At 36.3% G+C, this 23,048-nt stretch overlaps 1 pseudogene; it reads right to left on the bottom strand.

The window, feature by feature from the left end:
• The window catches only part of LOC134368513 (tRNA (adenine(58)-N(1))-methyltransferase, mitochondrial-like), a 48,831-nt pseudogene that overhangs the window by 13,771 nt on the left and 12,012 nt on the right, over positions 1–23,048 (bottom strand).

Raw genomic sequence — 23,048 nt, forward strand, 5'->3', positions numbered from 1 at the left:
TGTTGACATTTCAGAAGTATCTGTTAGGAAGTTAATGTAAAATTGTTCCCACTGACCATCTGTGGGTTCTGCAGCACTGGATCAAACCAACCATGGATCAAAAACATTTTTTTAAAAAAAACTGCATCTGTACTTAACACATAAAGACTTGTCCTTGCCATCAGTCCCTAAAGAATACAGTGTTATAACAACTGTTCCATATCATTCACATTGTACTAGATACTACAAGTAATTTAGAGATGATTTAAAGTGTACCACGGGATGTGCATAGGTTCGACACAAATTCTATGCCATTTTATATCAGGGACTTGAGCATCCACGGATAAGATTTTGGTATCCCCTGCAGGTACCAAGGAATGACTGTAATTCTAACGGGGAGATCAGCTTTTAAAAATCATTTGAGGTATTCCCTCAAAAAGCACTTCAAAGTGGTAAAAGTTGTAGTCAAATTTCCTGCAGCCAGTATTGGGAGACAAGAAGAAAGGTCAACACCTGGCGAGTCCATTTAAACTCCTCCATTGAGTGGCACACCGTGACTTTCATTTGTGACGAACGGAAAGACAGTGCACTAGAGTTATATCTTTATAATCTCTCGGTTTGGGCCAGTGGGGAGAAAAAAGACAAAAATGAAGCAAGATGAAATTCCAAAAGTCTTTTATTATGACTAAGTTGGAACAGTCAAAAGAGGGAAGAGAAGTAATGTAGACAATGAAAGTTTCCATCAAGAGTTTATGACACCCCATTATTCTAAAGCCCCTGGGGGAAGTTTTTCTTAGTCCCTGGATACAACTTTTCAAATTGGATTCCTACTTCGAACATTCCACTGGTTCCCCACTCGACATAGAATAAAACTCTCTCTCCAACCACATCTCATATCAGGTCCCTCACCTGACCCACTCAGGCCACGGTAGGAACTCTGCAATACTTCTCCCTCCCCAAGAACACTTTGATTCTAGGTCTTTGTAAGGCTGCCTCTTACTTATCTAGTGTCCTATCAAATGTACCTCCTTGCAGACCTTCTCTAATCACACAAAATAAGTTTTCTCCACCTGCCCACCCTACACAATGTCATTGTTAATCTATTTGTTTTCATGGCACTTAGTACTACCTAAAATGACCTTATTCTTTCATTTACTTGTTTGTACTTTGCCACCCCCTCTAGAATGTAAGACCAATGTGGAAATCAAGGACTAAAACGGTGCCTTGAATCTAGAAGGTGGGCAATGACAGTATTTGCTGAATAAATAATGAATGAATCCTCATCTGGAGAAAGGAGGAGTTATGGTGGAAAGAAACATTCTACTCAAGAACTGTGACTGAGATTAAGGATTGAAATAAACCAGTGGCAATAGGCGATTAGTATACGATTGAAAAAAGGAACTAGGTAGTTAACTCATTTACAAAGAATATTCGTTTCATGGATCGTATTTAATGTTAGCTGTTAATACTAGACTTTTTTTTTTCTAAAGGGAAAAGTATAGTAATAATATCTAGTGTTGCTAAAATACATCTCTAGTAACAGGCCTTATTAAACTAAATATGATTATTAAAATGCCTACTACAAAATTGTCCCCCTGAAAGTTCAACATTCTCTTGATTTCTGAATTTGCAAACTTAAGAGTAATGGGGAACAAATCTAAGTACTCATTAGGTGCCTAGTGAGTCCACATCACTCTAATAGCAAGTTGACATTCTCTTCATTTTACAGATTAGGGAATTGAGACTCCCAAATCAGAATTAATATCGTTTTTATTCATCCTCATCACAAGATATGTAAAAGCCATGTCCATTGGTTTATTTTTAAGAAAGTTGGGAACAATAAAAAATTCAAATGTTCCGTGATGTGCTTAGAGTAATCAGGACGGTCATACTGCATCTGACTTTGCTCTTCCTTGAACCAATACGACCTAATCCCTACCGCATTACCTTTGGCTATGTTATGGCAGACCCTCTTTTCATCAATAGTGCATAGTCTTCCAATGTCGGCCTCCTCAGCATGAACTGCTTGCCAGAGGAACCCCTGAGTATCTGGCCAGGAAACTTCCCCACGACCTCGCTGAATGGGACTGCCCCCCAGTGACTATTTAAGTATCCGGAATTTCTCAACTTAAACAATTTCTTAAATTGTGTTTCTCACTTCCCAGTCTCAGCCAAAAGCAGCTCCCCAGAGAAAAAATACAAGGAAATGGGACAAAATCCCAAGAGTTTACATTTCTGGACAATGGAAATTTTCTCTATTTTCTCCAAGAGGCACATGCTACAGGACTGCACCCTTTTTCTAAGCAAAAACAACAGATGGCCTAAACAGATAAAAGGTGGCACCCAAGGGAAGGTAAGGGGGAGGGCTAAGCATAGACAAGGCACGTGCACATTTGACCTTTTCAAGGATTGGCCTAAGCTTGGAAATCCCTGCCTGCTAGGCATAGAAATATGATCTTTTGTGTTACAATAAACGGAACTGCCTGACAGAACCCCTGCTGCGTGCGTGTTTGTTCCCTATCTGGGAGATCAGTGGCGTGCTCACCCATCTTCTGGAATCTCTTTTCGCCCCATGTCCTGTGGGGCAGAAAAGGGCAATCCTTTTGGCCCCAACCCTCTAGGGAAAGGAAAAACCTGTTGGGGTCCTGTGCGCCTGTCGGAGATGCCCAACAACATGCTACATTTAGATTTAAATATTATAGTTGAATAGATAATATATACATATTGTACAAAATTCAAAATGTATAAGGATATACGAAAAGGTAAATGTCTCTTTTCTATGCTTTCAGCCTCCTAAGAAGCAGCTACTCTTACTAATTCTCAGAAGATGGCATGTTTATTTCGACCAGAGTATCATTTATCTGCTCATTTTCTTCATGGTGCTTCTGCCACACAGTTTTTTAAAAAAAATTTCTTTGCATTTTCATTTTGTCATTTTTTCTTTTATGGCTTCTGGGATTTGTCATACTCAAAGGCCTTCCCCAATAAGGCATTGTTTTAAATTCTCCCATGACTTATTCTACTATTTTTATGTCTTCATTTTTTTTTTTTTTTATATTAAAACCTTGATTCAGCTGGAACTGGTGTGGTCCTAAAGACTGAGAAACGGATCCAAGCAGGTTTTTCCCACGTTCCTGCCACATGTATCACAACATGATTAATTGAAGAGTGTACCTTTTCTCCACTCATGTAAAATATCTAATTTCTCCTCATAGATCTGAGTATATTTCTGGACTCTATTTATGAGCCAGTAACTCAAGGTTTACGTTATTTTTTAAAACCTGGGAGTTCTAAACCTTTCTAATTACCGTTTTCAGACTTTTCTTGGCCAGTTTTACATGTGAATTTTAGAACCAGTTATCAAGATAAAACAAACAAACAAACAAACAAACAAACTTGTCCAACCATTTATTAATGTCATATTTAAGTTATATATTAATTTAGGGAGAACCAACTTCTTTATAATATTCACTTTAACTATAAAAGAACTAGTATCCCTTTCCTTTTTGTTCATGTTTCTGTTCATATCCTGCATTCTTGTTTAAGGCCTTTTTATTTTATTTTTATTTATTTATTTATTTTATTTTTATTTATTTATTTTATTATTATTTTTTTAAATTTTATTTTGTCGATATACATTGTGGCTGATTATTGCTCCCCATCACCAAAACCTCCCTCCCTTCTCCCTCTCCCCCTCCCCCCCAACAATGTCCTTTCTGTTTGCTTGTTGTATCAACTTCAAATAATTGTGGTTGTTATATCTTCTTCCCCCCCCCCCCGGTTTGTGTGTGTGTGTGTGTGTGTGTGTGTGTGTGTGTGTGTGTGTGTGTGTGTGTGTGAATTTATACATTAATTTTTAGCTCCCACCAATAAGTGAGAACATGTGGTATTTCTCTTTCTGTGCCTGACTTGTTTCACTTAATATAATTCTCTCAAGGTCCATCCATGTTGTTGCAAATGGCAGTATTTCATTCGTTTTTATAGCTGAGTAGTATTCCATTGTGTAGATGTATCACATTTTCCGTATCCACTCATCTGATGATGGGCATTTGGGCAGGTTCCAACTCTTGGCTATTGTAAAGAGTGCTGCGATAAACATTGGGAAACAGGTATACTTTCGACTTGATGATTTCCATTCCTCTGTGTATATTCCCAACAGTGGGATAGCTGGGTCATATGGTAGATCTATCTGCAATTGTTTGAGGAACCTCCATACCATTTTCCATAGAGGCTGCACCATTTTGCAGTCCCACCAACAATGTATGAGAGTTCCTTTTTCTCCGCAGCCTCGCCAGCATTTATCGTTCACAGTCTTTTGGATTTTAGCCATCCTAACTGGAGTTAGATGGTATCTCAATGTGGTTTTGATTTGCATTTCCCGGATGCAGAGTGATGTTGAGCATTTTTTCATATGTCTGTTAGCCATTTGGATATCTTCCTTAGAGAAATGCCTATTTAGCTCTTTTGCCCATTTTTTAATTGGGTTGCTTGTTTTCTTCTTGTACAGTTGTTTGAGTTCCTTATATATTCTGGATATTAATCCTTTGTCAGATATATATTTTGCAAATATTTTCTCCCATTCTGTTGGTTGTCTTTTAACTCTGTTAATTGTTTCTTTTGCTGTGCAGAAGCTTTTTAGTTTGATATAATCCCATTTGTTTATTTTTCCTTTGGTTGCCCGTGCTTTTGGGGTCGTATTCATGAAGTCTGTGCCCAGTCCTATTTCCTGAAGTGTTTCTCCTATGTTTTCTTTAAGAAGTTTTATTGTTTCAGGATGTATATTTAAATCCTTAATCCATTTTGAGTTGATTTTAGTATACGGCGAGAGGTATGGATCTAGTTTCATTCTCCTGCATATGGATATCCAGTTATCCCAGCACCATTTGCTGAAGAGGCAAGTGGACATGCAGAACGAGAAATCAAGAAAGCCTGCCCATTTACAATAGCCACCAAAAAAATAAAATACATAGGAATTGAGTTAACCAAGGAGGTGAAAAATCTCTATAATGAGAACTACATACCACTGCTGAGAGAAATTAGAGAGGATACAAGAAGATGGAAAGATATCCCATGCTCTTGGATTGGAAGAATCAACATAGTGAAAATGTCCATACTACCCAAAGTGATATACAAATTCAATGCAATCCCCATCAAAATTCCAAAGACATTTTTCTCAGAAATGAAAAAAACTATCCAGACATTTATATGGAACAATAAAAGACCACGCATAGACAAAGCAATGCTGAGCAAAAAAAATAAAGCTGGAGGCATAACACTACCTGACTTTAAGCTATACTACAAAGCTATAATAACCAAAACAGTATGGTACTGGCATAAAAACAGACACACTGACCAATGGAATAGAATAGAGAATCGAGAAATCAACCCACACACTTACTGTCAGCTGATCTTTGACAAAGGCACCAAGCCTATTCACTGGGGAAGGGACTGCCTCTTAAGGCCTTTTTACATATTGTTTTCAAATTTGGTTTTTTTCGAAGTTAAAAGGTACTTTACCTTTTTTCCCTGATATGATTGGGATTGTTTCTCCCAATATACTGTGTTACAGGTAGTGTGTATATAAAATGGCTATCAATTTTTGAATTCATTTTTATGTATTTTTAATTTTTAAAAAGTTTCATTTTAATATTTATATCCACACACAAGACTGAATTCTTTTGTTTCTAATAGTTTTTCATTTCTTTTCTAGGGTTTTCCAGATATAAATGATATAACCTGCAAAGAGTTATGAGTTTACCTCCTCCTTTCCTAATTTTTATACCTTATTTATTTTTCTTGTGTAGCTCTATTGACTAGTATCTCCATAAGAATGTTAGATGACAGTGGTGGTACTAAATAGTATCCTTTGTTTCTGACTTTTTACACTTCTAGTGCTATTTCACGAAACCACAATGCTGATTTCGAATGAGATGTATTTTGTCTTATCACAGGAATCTAACTGTTCACACTAAAAGATCTTTCAATCAGGAATGGATGTTGAATTTTGTCAAGTACCTTTTTCATCATCCTTAGAGTTGATCATGTGATTTTTCTCCTTTGACCATCAACATGGTGAATTACCACAATAGATTTCCTGATACTGAACCATCCTTATATTTCGGATATCCGCTAGGTAATGGTATATTCATTTTGTTGTACTCCTGGTTTCTGTTTAACCTTGTATTATTTGGTTATTTACAGGTAGGATTGATTTTTAGTTCCTTATTTATGTGTAACTTTTTAAATTTTCGCATGAATATTAGATTTATTCCATAAAAAAATGCATTTCTTCCTCTTCTAGATGCTGAAAAAGTTCAAATACTGGTCATGTGTTTAAACGTTCAACACTGAAGTTGCCTGTGCCTTTAAATTTTGCTGGGATGATTCACCTGTGAAACCATATGTGCTTGGTGCATGTGGGGATGGGGTGGGAAGAAAGAATTTTTACTTACCTGTCCTATGGTAGCTGGCATCCTTCGATTTTTTGTATCTTGTTTAGGGTAATTTTTGGTAATACATTATTTATTGCAAATTATCAATTTTATCGGCAGATATGGATATTTACAGACAACCAAGCAAATTAGTGTCACATTATTCTTCTAATTACCAGTGCAAGTGTAATTATGCCCCCATTCTCTGATATTGTATATCTCTGCTTTCTTTTAGAAATTATGGAATGAAAGATTTAGATCTCTGTAGAAGAATATGAATTTTGATTTGCTATTTCTGGAGGAACTGAAATAAAAATTACCTCAGGCATAATTCCTCTTAATTATGAAATAATAGTTATAACATTTATATACATGTAAGCTGCTTGCAAACAACTTTTAATAAAAATACCTTCTTGGATCCATTTCTTGATGCTGTTTATCATGTTCATTCTCAAATTCATGAGTATTTTCCACACCAATTTCTTCACAGAAGTGTTGAAAAATATCATCTTCTACCTCTTAAATTATTTTAAAACAGCTGGTTTAATAATTTTAGGAAACATGTAGACAAATGCTTCAATATAAATTTTTCCCTCATTTTTTTGCGGATTAGGTCAAAAACTAATTCTACCAAACATTACTGTATTCTGAGGAACCAGTGCTTTCTCTTCCTTTATGCCCATAAACTATGTCCATCAATTTTCAAATTTCTTATGCAGAAAACCCATAAAGAAAACTTGCAAACTGACCTTACGAAGAGTTTGGTTTTATGAAGTGTTTAATATAAAATTGGAATAATTTAGTGATTCACTTTAGTCACACCAAAATATAACATTCGATGTAAACAGAGAAAACATTCTTTATCAATGAGTGATACTGCAGCATCTTAGGCAGTATAAAAAAGAGAGGAATAGAGCAGAAAATTAAGAATCAAAAAAATGTGGGAAAACTAGAGTGAGCTAAATCCACCAAAGTGAAATTCAACTCAAATATTTTTAAACTCCTGAGTTTATGTACAATTATAGGATGAGAGAGACCTGTCTTAACAGAAGGACATGTTAAGAACTTTCAGATTTTAGTTGAATGTGCATTAAATATAAATGTAATAAGATTGATGCAGTAGATTGATCCAATTAGCACAATTTGATAATGCAAATCATGGAAAGTTATAATTATATGCACAGAGTCCCATGATACTCTGTACTGCTGAGAAAATATTTTGACATTATGCTCCCTTCTGGGCTTTGACAAAAGTGTGCATGTGGGGATGGGGTAGGAAGGAAGCATTTTCCCAAGGATGATGAGCAAAACTGGCCTTAAATGCATGGTAATGTGAAATGATAAAAGAAATTAGGGATATTTAACCTGAAAAATACATTCAGACTCAATATTTAGTAGTTCACTTTGTAGCTGAGACTGTTCCTAATAACAAAGAAGAAAACATCTTTTAACATGCATGATAGGTGTCTTTTAGAATAAAAGAGGTATCCATGAGTTAAGAGGAATTCAAGTATAGATGGATAAAAAGTACCATAAAAATAATTAAAGGACAATAATATAACCTCAGTCATAAGGTAAAGTATCTAAAAAGTACATGATGCTATCTATAGAATTCCTGAAACTCTGCTTTCATTCAAATTTATCACATTTTGTGTACGTCTGTAGTAACTGGTAAAAAGTAGCAAGGTGCTTCTTTTTAATCATCTCTAGTTCACTCCGTGAATATTTGAGTCGTGCATGAGTTCCTTGTACTAGAGTCTGTATTTGTTTCAAATCTGTTTCCTTGTGGAGTGTCTTCATTAAATCCTAAAAAAAGAAGAGAAATATAAGAACATTTTACAGTAGAAAAGCACTTTCTCTTTTTTAAAATTTTAATTTTAATTTTAATTTTTTTTATTGTGAGAATTTTCATTTTATTTATTTATTTATTTATTTTTAATTTTTATTTTGTTGATATACAATGTGGTTGATTATTGAGGCCCATCACCAAAGCCTCCCTCCCTCCTCCCTCTCCTCCCTCCCACCCAACAATGTCCCTTCTGTTTGGGTGTCGTATCAACTTCAAGGAATTGTAGTTGTTATATCTTCACACACACAACCCCCACGGTTTTTTTTTTCTGTGTGTGTGTGTGTGTGTGTGTGTGAATTTATTTATTTATTTTTAGCTCCCACCAATAAGTGAGAACATGTGGTATTTCTCTTTCTGTGCCTGACTCGTTTCACTTAATATAATACTCTCAAGGTCCATCTGTGTTGTTGCAAATGTCAGTATTTCATTAGTATTTATAGCTGAGTAGTATTCCATTGTGTAGATGTACCACATTTTCCGTATCCACTCATCCAATGATGGACATTTGGGCTGGTTCCAACTCTTGGCTACTGTAAAGAGTGCTGCGATGAACATTGGGGAACAGGTATACCTTCGACTTGATGATTTCCATTCCTCTGGGTATATTCCCAGCAGTAGGATACCTGGGTCATATGTTAGATCTATCTGCAATTGTTTGAGGAACCTCCATTCCATTTTCCATAGAGGCAGCACCATTTTGCAGTCCCACCAACAATGTACGCAAGTTCCTTTTTCTCCGCAACCTCACCAGCATTTATCGTTCAAAGTCTTTTGGATTTTAGCCATCCTAACAGGGGTGAGATGGTATCTCAGTATAGTTTTGATTTGCATTTCTGGGAGGCTGAGTGATGTTGAGCATTTTTTCATATGTCTGTTGGCCATTTGCATATCTTCCTGAGAGAAATGCCTACTTAGCTCTTTTGCCCATTCTTTAATTGAGTTGCTTGTTTTTTTCTTGTAAAGTTGTTCTAGTTCCTTGTATATTCTGGATATTAATCCTTTGTCAGATGTATATTTTGCAAATATTTTCTCCCACTCTGTTGGTTGTCTTTTAACACTGTTAATTGTTTCTTTTTTCTGTGCAGAAGCTTTTTCATTTGATATAATCCCATTTGTTTATTTTTCCTTTGGTTGCCCGTGCTTTTGGGGTCACATTCATGAAGTCTGTGTCCAGTCCTATTTCCTGAAGTGTTTCTCCTATGTTTTCTTTAAGAAGTTTTATTTCTTCAGGACGTATACTTAAATCCTTAATCCATTTTGAGTTGATTTTAGTATATGGTGAGAGGTATGGGTCTAGTTTCATTCTCCTGCATATGGATATCCAGTTATCCCAGCACCATTTGCTGAAGAGGCAGCCCCTTCCCCAGTGAATAGGCTTGGTGCCTTTGTCAAAGATCAGATGGCAGTAAGTGTGTGGCTTGATTTCTCGATTCTCTCTTCTATTCCATTGATCAGTATGTCTGTTTTTATGCCAGTACCATACTATTTTGGTTATTATAGCTTTGTAGTATGGCTTAAAGTCAGGTAGTGTTATGCCTCCAGCTTTATTGTTTTTATTCAGCATTGCTTTGGCTATGCATGGTGTTTTATTATTCCATATAAATGTCTGGATAGTTCTTTCCATTTCTGAGAAAAATGTCATTGGAATTTTGATGGGGATTTTATTGAATTATTATATCACTTTGGATAGTATGGACATTTTCCCTATGTTGATTCTTCCAATCCAAGAGCATGGGATATCTTTCCATCCTCTTGTATCCTCTCTAATTTCTCTCAGTACTGGTTTGTAGTTCTCATTGTAGAGATTTTTCACCTCCTTGGTTAACTCAATTCCTAAGTATTTTATTTTTTGCTGGATATTGTAAATGTGCAGTCTTTCTTGATTTCTCTTCCTGCATGTTCACTATTGGAGAAACCAAATGCTACTGATTTGGCGGTGTTGATTTTGTATCCCGCTACTGTGCTGTAATCATTTATCAACTCCCAGAGTTTTTTTTGTAGAAGCTTTAGGCTGTTCGATATATAGGATCATGTCATCTGCAAACAGGGACAGTTTGACTTCTTCTTTTCCAATATGGATGCCCTTTATTTCCTTCCTTTCTCTGATTGCTCTGGCTAGTACTTCCTACACTATGTTGAATAGGAGTGGTGAGAGTGGGCATCCATGTCTACTTCCTGTTCTTAAAGGAAAAGTTTTCAGCTTTTCCCCATTCAGGATGACATTGGCAGTAAGTCTGTCATATATGGCTTTAATTATGTTGAGATACTTTCCATCTATACCTAACTTATATAGGGTCTTTGTCATGAATGAATGCTGAATGTTATCAAATGCTTTTTCAGCAACTATATAGATGATCGTATGGTCCTTGTGTTTGACTTTATTAATATGGTGTATCTCATTTATTGATTTGCATATGTTGAACCACACTTGCATCCCTAGGATAAATCCCACATGCTGCCTATAACAGAGCCACTTCACCAATAAAGACTCACATAGACTCAGAGAGAAAGTATGGAAAAAGATTTACCATGCAAACAGAAAAGAAAAACGAGCTGGAGTAGCTATTCTTATATCTGACAAAATAGACTTTAAACTAAAAACCATAAAAAGAGACAATGAGGGACACTATGTAAAGATAAAAGGACTGATGCATCAAGAAGACATAACAATCATAAATATGTATGCACCCAATGTTGGAGCAGCCAGATTTATAAAACAAACTCTACTAGACCTAAAGAAGGAAATAGACACTAATACCATAATAGCATGGGACTTGAACACCCCACTGTCAATATTGGACAGATTATCTAGGCAAAGAATCAGCAGAGAACTACAAGATCTAAACAATACTCTAGACCAATTGGACTTGGCAGGTATCTACAGAACATTCCATCCAACAACCTCAGACCATTCATTCTTCTCATCAGCAAATGGATCATTCTCCAGGATAGATCACATATTAGGTCACAAATCAAGTCTCAACAAATTAAAAAAAAATGGAATTATCCAATGTATTTTCTCAGACCACAATGGATTAAAACTAGAAATCAATAACAAACGAAATTCTGGAAACTATACAAACACATGGATATTAAACAGCATTCTACTTAACGACATATGGGTCAAAGAAGAAATCAAGCAGGGAATCAAAAAAATTATTGAAACTAATGAAAATAATGATACATCATACCAAAACCTGTGGATACTGCAAAAGCAGTATTAAGGGGGATATTTATTGCATTAAATGCTCACCTCAGAAGAATGGAAAGATGGCAAGTGAACAACGTAACACTTCACCTTAAAGAACTAGAAAAGAAAGAACAATCCAAACCTAAAGTTAGCTGACGGAAAGAAATCATTAAGATCAGAGAAGATTTTAATGAAATTGAAACCCCCCATACAATACAAAAGATCAGTGAATCAAAAAGTGGGTTTTTTAAAAAGATAAATAAAATTGACAAACCATTAGCGTGGCTAACAAAAAAAAGAAGAGAGAAGATTCAAATAACAAAAATTAGAAATGAAAAAGGCGATATTACAACTGAACCATCTGAATACAAAGAATCATTCGAGACTACTATAAACAAATATTCGCCAACAAATTTGAAAATCTGGAGGAAATGGATAAATTTCTGGACACACAGAATCTCCCAAAAGAGAACCATGAAGACGCAGAAAATTTGAACAGACCAATAACAATAAAGGAGATTGAAGCTGTTATCAGAAGGCTCCCAAAAAGAGAGAAGTCCTGGACCAGATGGATTCACAGCAGAATTTTATCAAACATTCAAAGAGGAATTGACACCGATTATTTACAAACTATTCCAAAAGATTGAAACAGACGCAAATCTCCCAAACTCATTCTATGAAGCAAACATCATTCCGATACCAAAACCAGGTAAGGATATAACCAAAAAAGAAAACTACAGGCCGATATCCTTGATGAATATAGATGCAAAAATCCTTACTAAAATACTAGCAAACAGAATCCAGCAACACTTTCTCTTTTCCAAGTGCTTTCACGTGTAATAATTCAGTGATTTGTACATGCAACAACACCCTACCTCCCCTCCTTCTTATAAGAGACCAGGCGTTTAAGTACATTAGCCATCTGGAATAACCTAGATGACATATAAACTCCTCAAAGAACTAATATACTCTCCTACAGGAAAAGACTAGGTATGAAAAATGAAGAACGGGGAGTGGACGTGTTCCCCTCAACACAGAGAAACGGCATCATCAGGATGGCATGATTCACTGCCTTACTTTCCAGGCATCCTTGTCTTTCTGCTTGCTTCCCCCATTCCCTTCTCCCTTCCGTCACCTTATTACTCAAACAAATTAACTCCCTCGTACATGTTCTGTATTTTTACTCCAAGTCCTTATCACATACAAGTACACAAGGTATATATATATATTCACCTATCTGTGTTGGTTTTTCAGGCTTGTTTTGCAAATTTAGAATCATATGGATAGTGCGTTTTTGCCTTTTACTTTTCTCATTCAACTACTCACAAAAGACAACCGATGAAGCTCTAAATTTATTCTTTCAATGGGTGCATATTATTACAGAGAGGGACTGTACTAAAATTATTCAACTACTCTCTTAATGATGAGCATTTACTTTGTTTCCAGGTTTTTGCCACCACGAACAACACTACAGCATACCTGCACGTATGCCCTCAAGTACTGGTGTTTTTATTTCCATGAAATAAATTCCCTGGGTGAGATTGATGGGTCAAAAGTATTCACGTTTTTATTTTAATAGTTGATACTGGATTACTTTCACAAAAGGTGTAATAATTCACATTTCTATAACTAATGTGAGTACTCTTTTCCTTACATCTCCACCTGCAATAAGCATTTTACATATATATTTATTTTCCATATCTTATCAATAGGCATAATGTAATCTTAATTTCTATTCCTCTGAGTACTATATTCTATATAAATAACTTCTTTATGTTTACTGACCACCTGGATTTCTTCATTTATTGAATTATCTAATTCTATCCCTCGCCCAGGTGTTTCTGTCATAATGTCTTCTTCATGTCAATTTGCAGAGTTCTTCTATAGGATACAGCCTATGCTCTTCATTGAAAACTTTTAAAAAAATGTACACAATGGCTTTTATCCTCATTTAAAAATTATTTTACTTTCATCTTTTAATCCATGTAGAATTTATATATGTCATAAGATGGGGCACAAAATTACTTTCTTTAGATGCGCTAATACCATGTATTAAATAACCTATCCTTTTCCTCTAAACTGAAATGTCATGTTTGTTATATACAGAGTTGTCAAATATACTGGGCTCTACTTTTGGAATTCCTAGCTTTGCTATCTATCCATTTCTATGCCAATACTACATCAACTAGTTTCTGATGGTTTCTCAGAGTATTCTGTGTGCCAGCAGGTAAGTGCTACCTCACACTCTTTCATTATATATTTTTTGACTAGTCTGAAGGAAATTCAGTTGTGAGAACTAGAAGATCATTTTATCAATTAAAATGCTCTGTCCACTGCTATTTTCTGTCATGTCAGAACTCTGGGTCACTGTTGCCACCATCAAGGCCATCACCAAATGTGTTCCTTAGACTTTGGACTTCCCAGCCTCCAAAACTAGTTTTCTCATTGTCAGCTTCAAGTTGGGACACAGCCCTTCTTCATGTCGGTCTCCAAATTTTCGGAGTAAACAATTATGTCATCTGCCAACAAGGACATTTTTAGAGTGTGTGCCGATCAGAGAGGTGCCCAGCTGGAGAATCCCAAGATCTTTGGAGACCGCGCACCCAGTGGTGCCAGCATATGACCAGCAGGGATGTTTGATATCCTCTTTTTAAAAACGTGAGGCTTTGAGCTGCGCAGAGTACTTCTGGTCAAGATGGCGGATAAGACGGTCCCTAGCGTCACTCCCACAAATCAACCGATTTACAACTATAAAAACATAACATCAAGTGCACACAGAACCGGGAGACATCCAGCAGGGGAGGCAGAAGCTCCATGGAGACCACATGGCCTGTGGGGCCGTCATCATGCGATCCAGCAGATAGGCTTCACTGCCGCCACCAGGCTCCATTCCCCACCTGGCCCATTGTGCATGGAGCGGGAAGACATCCAGCAGGGGAGGCAGAGGCTCTTCAGAAAGAACACACCCTGTGGGGCTGCCACTGCTTGATACAGAAGGTAGGCTTCACTGCTGGCACCCAGCTCCTTTCCCAGCGCAGCCCAGTTCACACAGAGCAGGGTGACGTCCAATAGGGGAGGCAGAATCTCCATAGAGACCACACCGCTGCCACATGATCTAGCAGGCCAGCGAGTGCATACAGAGCAGAGAGACGTCCAGCAGGGGATGGAAGCTCTGTAGAGACCACACACCCTGTGGGGGGGCTGCCGCCACATGATACACCAGCAGATAGGCTTCACATCTGCCACCCAGCTCGATCCCAAGCCCTGCCCAGCACGCATGGAGCAGGGAGACATCCAGCAGGGGAAGGGGAAGCTCCTCAGAGACCACACATTCTGCAGTGTGTCCACGCAACCCAGTAGCCCGGCCCAGTGCATGCAGAACAGGGAAATGTCCAGCAGGGGAGGTGAAAGCTCAGCAGAGACCAGACACCCTGAGATAACACCCCGTGACCCAGCAGCCTGGCCGAGTCCAAGCTGACCAGGGAGGTGGCTCCCTGGGGAGGCTCAAGACCCGAGGCAACAACACATGCAAGAAACTAGTGGCCAACTGAGCAGTCACTGAGGTAGCCATACCAAATTGGCAACCCCAGCTACATCTTAGTCAGACAATAGTGTCAAACCTGTGGACTGTGAAACCCCTGGCCACAAAGATTAAACATCAAAGAAAAGATACCACAAATATGAAAAATCAAGAAAGTACACCACCAAAGGGTAATAACTCTCAAGCTCTAGATCCTATAGAACAAGAAGCCCTTGAAATGTTTGACAAGGAATTTTGAGAGATAATTACTAGGAAACTGATTGAGATACAAGAAAACTCAGCTAGACAACATGATGAAACAAAGAAAAGTATACAGGACCTGAAAGAAGAAATGTACAAGGAAATCAATGCCCTGAAAAAAACTGTAAAAGAACTTGCTGAACTGAAGAATTTATTCAGCAAAATAAAAAACACAATGGACAGTTTAACCAGCAGGCTTGCGGAAGTTGAAGAGAGAACCTCTGAACTTGAAGATGGGCTGTTTGAAATAATACAGGCAGACAAAAAAATAAATAAATAAAAAAGAATCAATGGCAATGAAGAAAATCTGAGAGTGATATCAGACAACCTTATGCGCTCAAATATCAGAGTCATGGGTATTCCAGAAGGGGAGGAAAAAGGAGATTGCATTGAAAACATATTCAACAAAATAGTGGCAGAAAACTTCCCAAGGAATAGGAAAAATCACAGACCTTCAGATCCAGGACGCTCAAAGATCTGCAAATGTATTCACCCCAAAAAGGTCTTCTCCAAGACATGTTATAGTCAAATTGGCAAAACTAAAAGACAAAGAGAGAATCTTAAAAGCTGCAAGAGAGAAGCATCAAATCACCTATAAGGGAGCCCAAATCAGACTAGCATCAGACTTTTCATCACAAACCCTAAAAGCAAAAAAGGAATGGGATGATATATTCAAAATACTAAAGCCAAAGATTGCCAGCCAAGAATACTCTACCCAGGAAGACAATCCTTCTGAAATGAATGGCAAATAGTATATTTCTCAGACAAACAAAAACTGCGGGAGTTCACTACCACACAACCACCCATACAAGAAATTCTCAAGGGTGTACCGGGTTTGGTTCCTGAAAAATAACTACCACTGCAATAAAAACCCAAGAAAAATCAAAACCAACTATTTTATTAAAAATGGCATTCATGAAAAGAAAACAAACAAACAAAAAGGCTATCTACAACCCAAGGAACCAACAAATACAAAAAACAAACAGTAAATCAGAAAGCAAGGAACAAAAGACACTTAAGACAACCACACAATAATCAATAAAATGCTAGGAATAAATCAACACTTTTCAATAACAACTCTTAATGTAAAAGGCTTAAATTCCCCAATCAAAAGACACAGAGTGGCTGACTGGATTAAAAAGGAGGACCCAACTATATGCTGCCTTTAAGACACCAATCTCACCCATAAAGACTCACATAGACTAGGAGTGAAAGGATGGAAAAAGATTTACCATGCAAACAGAAAAGAAAAACGAACTTCTAACTGATTAAATAGACTTTAAACTAAAAACCATAAAAAGAGACAATGAGGGATACTACGTAATGTTAAAGGACTGATCCATCAAGAAGACATAACAATTATAAATATATGCTCACCCAATATTGGAGCAGCCAGATTTATAAAACAAACTCTACTAGACCTAAAGAAGGAAATAGACACTAAGACCATAATAGCAGGGGACCTGAATACCCCACTGTCAATATTGGACAGATGATCTAGGCAAAGAATCAGCAGAGAAACTCAAGATCTAAACAATACTCTAGACCAATTGGACTTGGCAGATATCTACAGAACATTCCATCCAACAAACTCAGAATATTCATTCTTCTCATCAGCACATGGATCATTCTCCAGGATAGAACACATATTAGGTCACAAATCAAGTCTCAACAAATTCAAAAAATTGGAATTATCCAATGTATTTTCTCACACCACAATGGATTAAAATTAGAAATCAATAACAAATGATATTCTGACAACTATATAAACACATGGAAATTAAACAGCATTCTGCTTAATGACATATGGATCCAAGAAGAAATCAAGCAGGAAATAAAAAAAAAAATATTGAAAATAATGAAAATAATGATACATCATACCAAAACCTGTGGATACTGCAAAAGCAGTACTAAGGGGGAAATTTATTGCATTAAATGCTCACCTCAAAAGAATGGAATTATGGCAAGTCAACAACCTAACACTTCACCTTAAAGAACTAGAAAAGAAAGAACAATCCAAACCTAAAGTTAGCAGACAGAAAGAAATCATTAAGATCACAGCAGAACTTAATGAAATTGAAACCCAAAAAACAATACAAAATATCAATGAAACAATAAGTTGGTTTCTTGAAAAGATAAATAAAATTGACAAACCATTAGCATGGCTAACAAAAAACAGAAGAGAGAAGATTCAAATAACAAAAATTAGAAATGAAAAAGGTGATATTACAACTGATTCATCTGAAATACAAGTCATCATTCGATACGACTATAAACAACTATACGCCAACAAATTTGAAAATCTGGAGGAAATGGATAAATTTCTGGACACACACAAGCTCCCAAAAATGAGCTATGAAGACCTAGAAAATCTGAACAGACCAATAATAAAGGAGATTGAAGCTGTTATCAGAAGGCTCCCAACAAAGAAAAGCCCTGGACCAGATGGATTCACAGCAGAATTTTACCAAACATTCAAAGAGGAATTGACACCGATTCTTTACAAACTATTCCAAAATATTGAAACAGAAGCAAATTTCCCAAACTCATTCTATGTAGCAAACGTCATCCTGACACCAAAACCAGGCAAAGATACAACCAAAAAAGAGAACTACAGACTGATATCCTTGATGAATATAGATGCAAAAGTCCTCACAAAAATACTAGCAAACAGAATACAGCAACACATACATAAAATTATTCACCACAATCAAGTGGGATTAATCCCAGGGATCCAAGGTTAGTTCAACATATGCAAATCAATAAATGTTATACACCCTATTAATAAAATCAAATAGAAGGACCACATGGTCATCTCTATAGATGCTGTAAAAGCATTTGATAAAATTCAACATTCATTCATGACAAAGAACCTCTATAAGTTAGGTATAGATGGAATGTATCTCAACAGAATTAAAGCCATATATGAAAAACCCACTGCCAATATCATCCTCAATGGGGAAAAGCTGAAAGCTTTTCCTTTAAGAACAGAAAATAGACAAGGATGGCCATTCTTGCCACTTCTATTCAACATAGTGTTGGAAGTACTAGCCAGAGCATTCAGTGAAGAGAACGTAATAAAGGGCATCCAGATTGGAAAAGATGAAGTTAAACAGTCCCTGTTGGCAGATGACATGATCCTATATTTTGAACAGCCTAAAGCCTCTAAAAAAAACTCTTGGAGTTGATGAACGATTTCAGCACAGTAGCAGGATACAAAATCAACACCCCCAAATCAGTAGCATTTCTATTCTCCAATAGTGAACAAGCAGAAAGGGAAATCAAGAAAGCATGCCCATTTACAATAGTCGGCAAAAAAAAAAAAAAAAAAAAAACTTAGGAATTGAGTTAACCAAGGAGGTGAAAAATCTCTATAACAAGAACTACAAACCACTGCTGAGAGAAATTAGAGAGGATACAAGAAGATGGAAAGATATCCCATGCTCTTGGATTGGAAGAATCAACAGTGAAAATGTCCATACTACCCAAAGTGATATACAAATTCAATGCAACCCCATCAAAATTCCAATGACATTTTTCTCAGAAATGCAAAGAACTATCCAGTCATTTATATGGAATAACAAAATACCACGCATAGCCCAAGCAACACTGAGTAAAAAATAAACCTGGAGGCATAACACTACCTGGCTTTAAGCGATACTACAAAGCTATAATAACCAAAACAACATGGTACTGGCATAAAACCGACACACTAATCAATGGAATAGAATAGAGAATCTAGAAATCAACCCACACACCTACAGCCATCTGATCTTTGAGAAAGGCACTAAGCCTATGCACTGGGGAAGAGACTGACTCTTCAGCAAATGGTGCTGGGAGAACTGCATATCAATATGGAGGAGAATGAAACTAGACCCATTCCTTTCACCATTAACTAAAGTCAACTCTAAATGGATTAAGGAATTACATATACACCCTGAAACAATAAAACTTCTTAAAGAAAACATAGGAGAAACACTTCAGGAAGTAGGACTGGACACAAACTTCATGAATATGACCCCAAAAGCACGGGCTACCAATGGAACAATACACAAATGGGATTATATCAAATGAAAAAGCTTCTGCAAAGAAAAAAGAAACAAATAACAGAGTTAAAAGACAACCAACAGAGTGGGAGAAAATATTTGCAAAATATCCATCTGACAAAGGATTAATATCCAGAATATACAAGGAACTCAAACAACTTTACCGGAAAAAAACAAGCAACCCAATTAAAAAATGGGCAAAAGAACTAAGTAGGCATTTCTCTAAGGAAGATATACAAATGGCCAACAGACATATGTAAAAATGCTCAACATCACTCAGCATTCGGGAAATACAAATCAAAACCACACTGAGATACCATCTCACCCCTGTTAGGATGGCTAAAATCCAAAAGATTCTGAATGATAAATGCTGGCGAGGTTGCGGAGAAAAAGGAACTCTCATACATTGCTGGTGGGACTGCAAAATGGTGCAGCTTCTATGGAAAATGGTATGGAGGTTCCTCAAACAATTGGTAGATAGATCTACCACATGACCCAGCTATCCCACTGCTGGGAATATACCCAGAGGAATGGCACAGAAAGAGAAATATCATATGTTCTCACTTATTGGTGGGAGCTGAAAATAAATAAATTCACACACACACACAGACACACACACAAAAACTGGGGTGGGTGGAACATAACAACTGCAATTCCTTGAAGTTGATAGGACAAGCAAACAGAAAGGACATTGTTGGGAGGGAGGGGGGAGAGGGAGGAGGGAAGGAAGTTTCAGTAATTGGCCACAATAATCAAGCACATTGTATATCGACAAAATAAAATAAAATAAAATAAAATAAAATAAAAATAAAAATAAAATAAGTAGAAAAAAAAATCCTTGGTAGTATTTTAATTAAAATTGCATTCAAGTTATATATTAATGGAAGGTCTTCTAACCTATGTGTAGAGCATGTCTTTCCTTTCCATTGTTTAATGTCTTTCAATAAGACATACTTTTCTTTTTAAATTACAATTTTTTTTTTCATTGTAAATGTTTATGGGACACAGTTTGTTGTTTCAATACATGCATATATTGTACAATGTTCTAATCAGAATAATTGGCATTTTCTCTCACCTAGACATTCATTCCTTTGTGGTTATAAGGTTCAGGATACTCTTTTGTAGCTCTCTTGAAATATACTATACAATATCATTAGCTACTGTCACCCTAGGGCACCAGGACTTATTCCTCCTCTCTAACTGTAGCTTTGTACTGGGCCAACAAGCTGTCCCGGCCCCCTCACCCTCTCACACCCTGCCTCTGGTGACCACTATTCTAATTCTATTTCTCTTCTTTTCTCTTTTTTTCTTAATTGACCCATGATAATTGCATATATTTATGGAGTTACTGTGCCTTCATATTTACATTTATTCCTATTGTGAGAATATGTTTCTCCCTTTTGAGGTGCACAAATATAAACTATACATTTAAATTCATAAGGGAAGTCAGTCTTTAGATATGGTGTTTTACTATCATTATAATATTTAATATTAAATTTATACTATCTTTATAAAATGAACTAGAAAGCTTCCATATTTTTCATTATCTAGAATGGTTTTCATAACATTAGAATGATATCACATAGACGTCAGCCAGCTATAAACCCAGTCTCTTTTTTTAAAATTTGTGGTAAAATACACGTAACACAAAATTTACTACCTTTACTATTATTAAGTGTATAGTTCAGTAGTGTTTAAATATTTACAATGTCATGCAATAATCTTCAGAAATCTTCATTTTGTAAACCTGAAACTCTAAGTCCATTAAACTACTCATTCTCCATTCCCCCAGCCCACTGTACTCACATGTATATACCACATTTTAATCCATTCGTACATCGATGGACAGTTGACTTGTTCCTACCTTTTAGCTATTGTGAATAATGCTGCTATGAACATGGGTGTACAAATATCCCTGAGACCCTGCTTCCAATTCTTTTGGGTAGACACCCCAAAGTAGAATTTCTGGATCATTCTATTTTTGAGGAAACACCATCTTATTTTCCACAGCAGCTGTACCATTTTATATTCCTTAAGCCTTTTTCAAATGGTAGATCAGCCAACTAACAGTGGCTTTAAATATTTTGGTTTTGTATTTCCCCCAAACCAAAGCAGTCTAGGGTGATGCAGTTGCTCAACAATGGCACCCATTCTCAGTTTCTTAGTTCAATGGCTTTTATCTCGTGCTTGCTTTTCTCTTGCTGCAAGATTGCTGCTACAGCTCCAGGCCTCTTGACTGTGTTATAGTCAAGTACAAGAAAATGCAAAAAGTAACAGTAACATTTCCATTTATATCTCATTGGCCAAAACTGTCACATGGCCACCCCTAGCCACAAGGAAACTTGGGAAATCAAGTTCTCTTAGTATTTTATGATTCTACAATAGAGGCAGGTAAGGAAGGAGGAAGATGTGCATGGGGACTGGGCCAGCCAATGACATTAATGCCTGCTACTGCCTGTCTTTTCAAAAGTCCCACTTTTTTTCTGTTCAATCTTGGTAATTAATATTTTATGAAAATAATTTCTTCCAGGCTTTCCATGTTTTAAACTATATAGTTATTTGCATCTAAGATTCTTCAAAGGTTTTTAATTTTCTCTTTCCTGGTCACATATGTTTGCTTCTGGCTTTTCTTTCCTCCATTAGGGTTGCAAAGAGTTTACTGTATTAGTCATTCAAAGGAACCAGGTTTTAGATTCATTTGTCCCTTTTCTGAGTTGTAATTAATTTCAGCTTTAAAAGTAATTCCCTTTTATAGTTTTAGTGTTTTGTGATTGTTCTAATCTCTTAAGGTGATTAATAACTTCCCTTGTATTTCATCTTTCTTCTTTTTTAATTAAGACATTTTACTCTTGATGCAGCTTTTACTGTGTCTCAAAAATAATGGTAGGAGGCATACTCATCATTTTCTAGGAATTTTATAATTTGCCTCTTGATTCCTTGTTGATCCCTAAACTATGTACAAGCACACTGAATTTCTATGTAGGCGAAGACTTTTTTATTCACTATTTCTAACGTCACATGGAGTATGATGAAGGTGACCTAACGTGTACGTTTCAGAATCTGTTGTGGTTTCCATCGCGGTCAGCATGTGATCCGTTCCTCTAAGTGTTTCATGGGTATTGTTCATTATACTTCACATTTACTGAGCACTTATCATGTTCTTTGCAGCTTCTATCTATTAATCTACTTAATCCCCTTAACAAGGTTATGAAATCGGTGCTATTATTATTCCCATTCTATTGATAAGGAAACTAAAGCATAAAAGCCTGCGAGTAACTTCGAGTCATACCACTAAAATGTTTCACTATAAGTTTCATCTTTATTAAGAAGTATTCTCACTTTTAATACTTAGGTGCTGTGTGCTGCAAACTGGTTTATAATGGAGAGTTTGTTTCTTATTACATAACATCTTCTTTGTTCAAGTCATTTAATAAATCTTTATTAAAAGTGTACTATACAACCCAAGGATATTTAAATTTAAATTTCACATTGTCTGATATTGTCACTCCTTTTTTTTGTTTGTTTGTATGCATTTGCTAGGTGCTCATGCTATTATTTTCAACATTCAATTTTAAGATGACTTCTTGTAAATGACACATTTAGCTTTTTAACCTATGACAACCTTGGTCTTTTAATGGGAAAATTAAATCCACTCATTTACCGTAATGTCTGTTATACAAAAATACTATTCCTTCCATTTTTTGTTCTTTTCATTCATTTTTGTTGGTTTGCTATCTGTTCTTGTGTTTAACACTTTGGTTCCACCTCTTAC

This window comes from Cynocephalus volans, chromosome X (assembly GCF_027409185.1).
Source record: "Cynocephalus volans isolate mCynVol1 chromosome X, mCynVol1.pri, whole genome shotgun sequence".
Classification (NCBI taxonomy): Eukaryota; Metazoa; Chordata; class Mammalia; order Dermoptera; family Cynocephalidae; genus Cynocephalus; species Cynocephalus volans.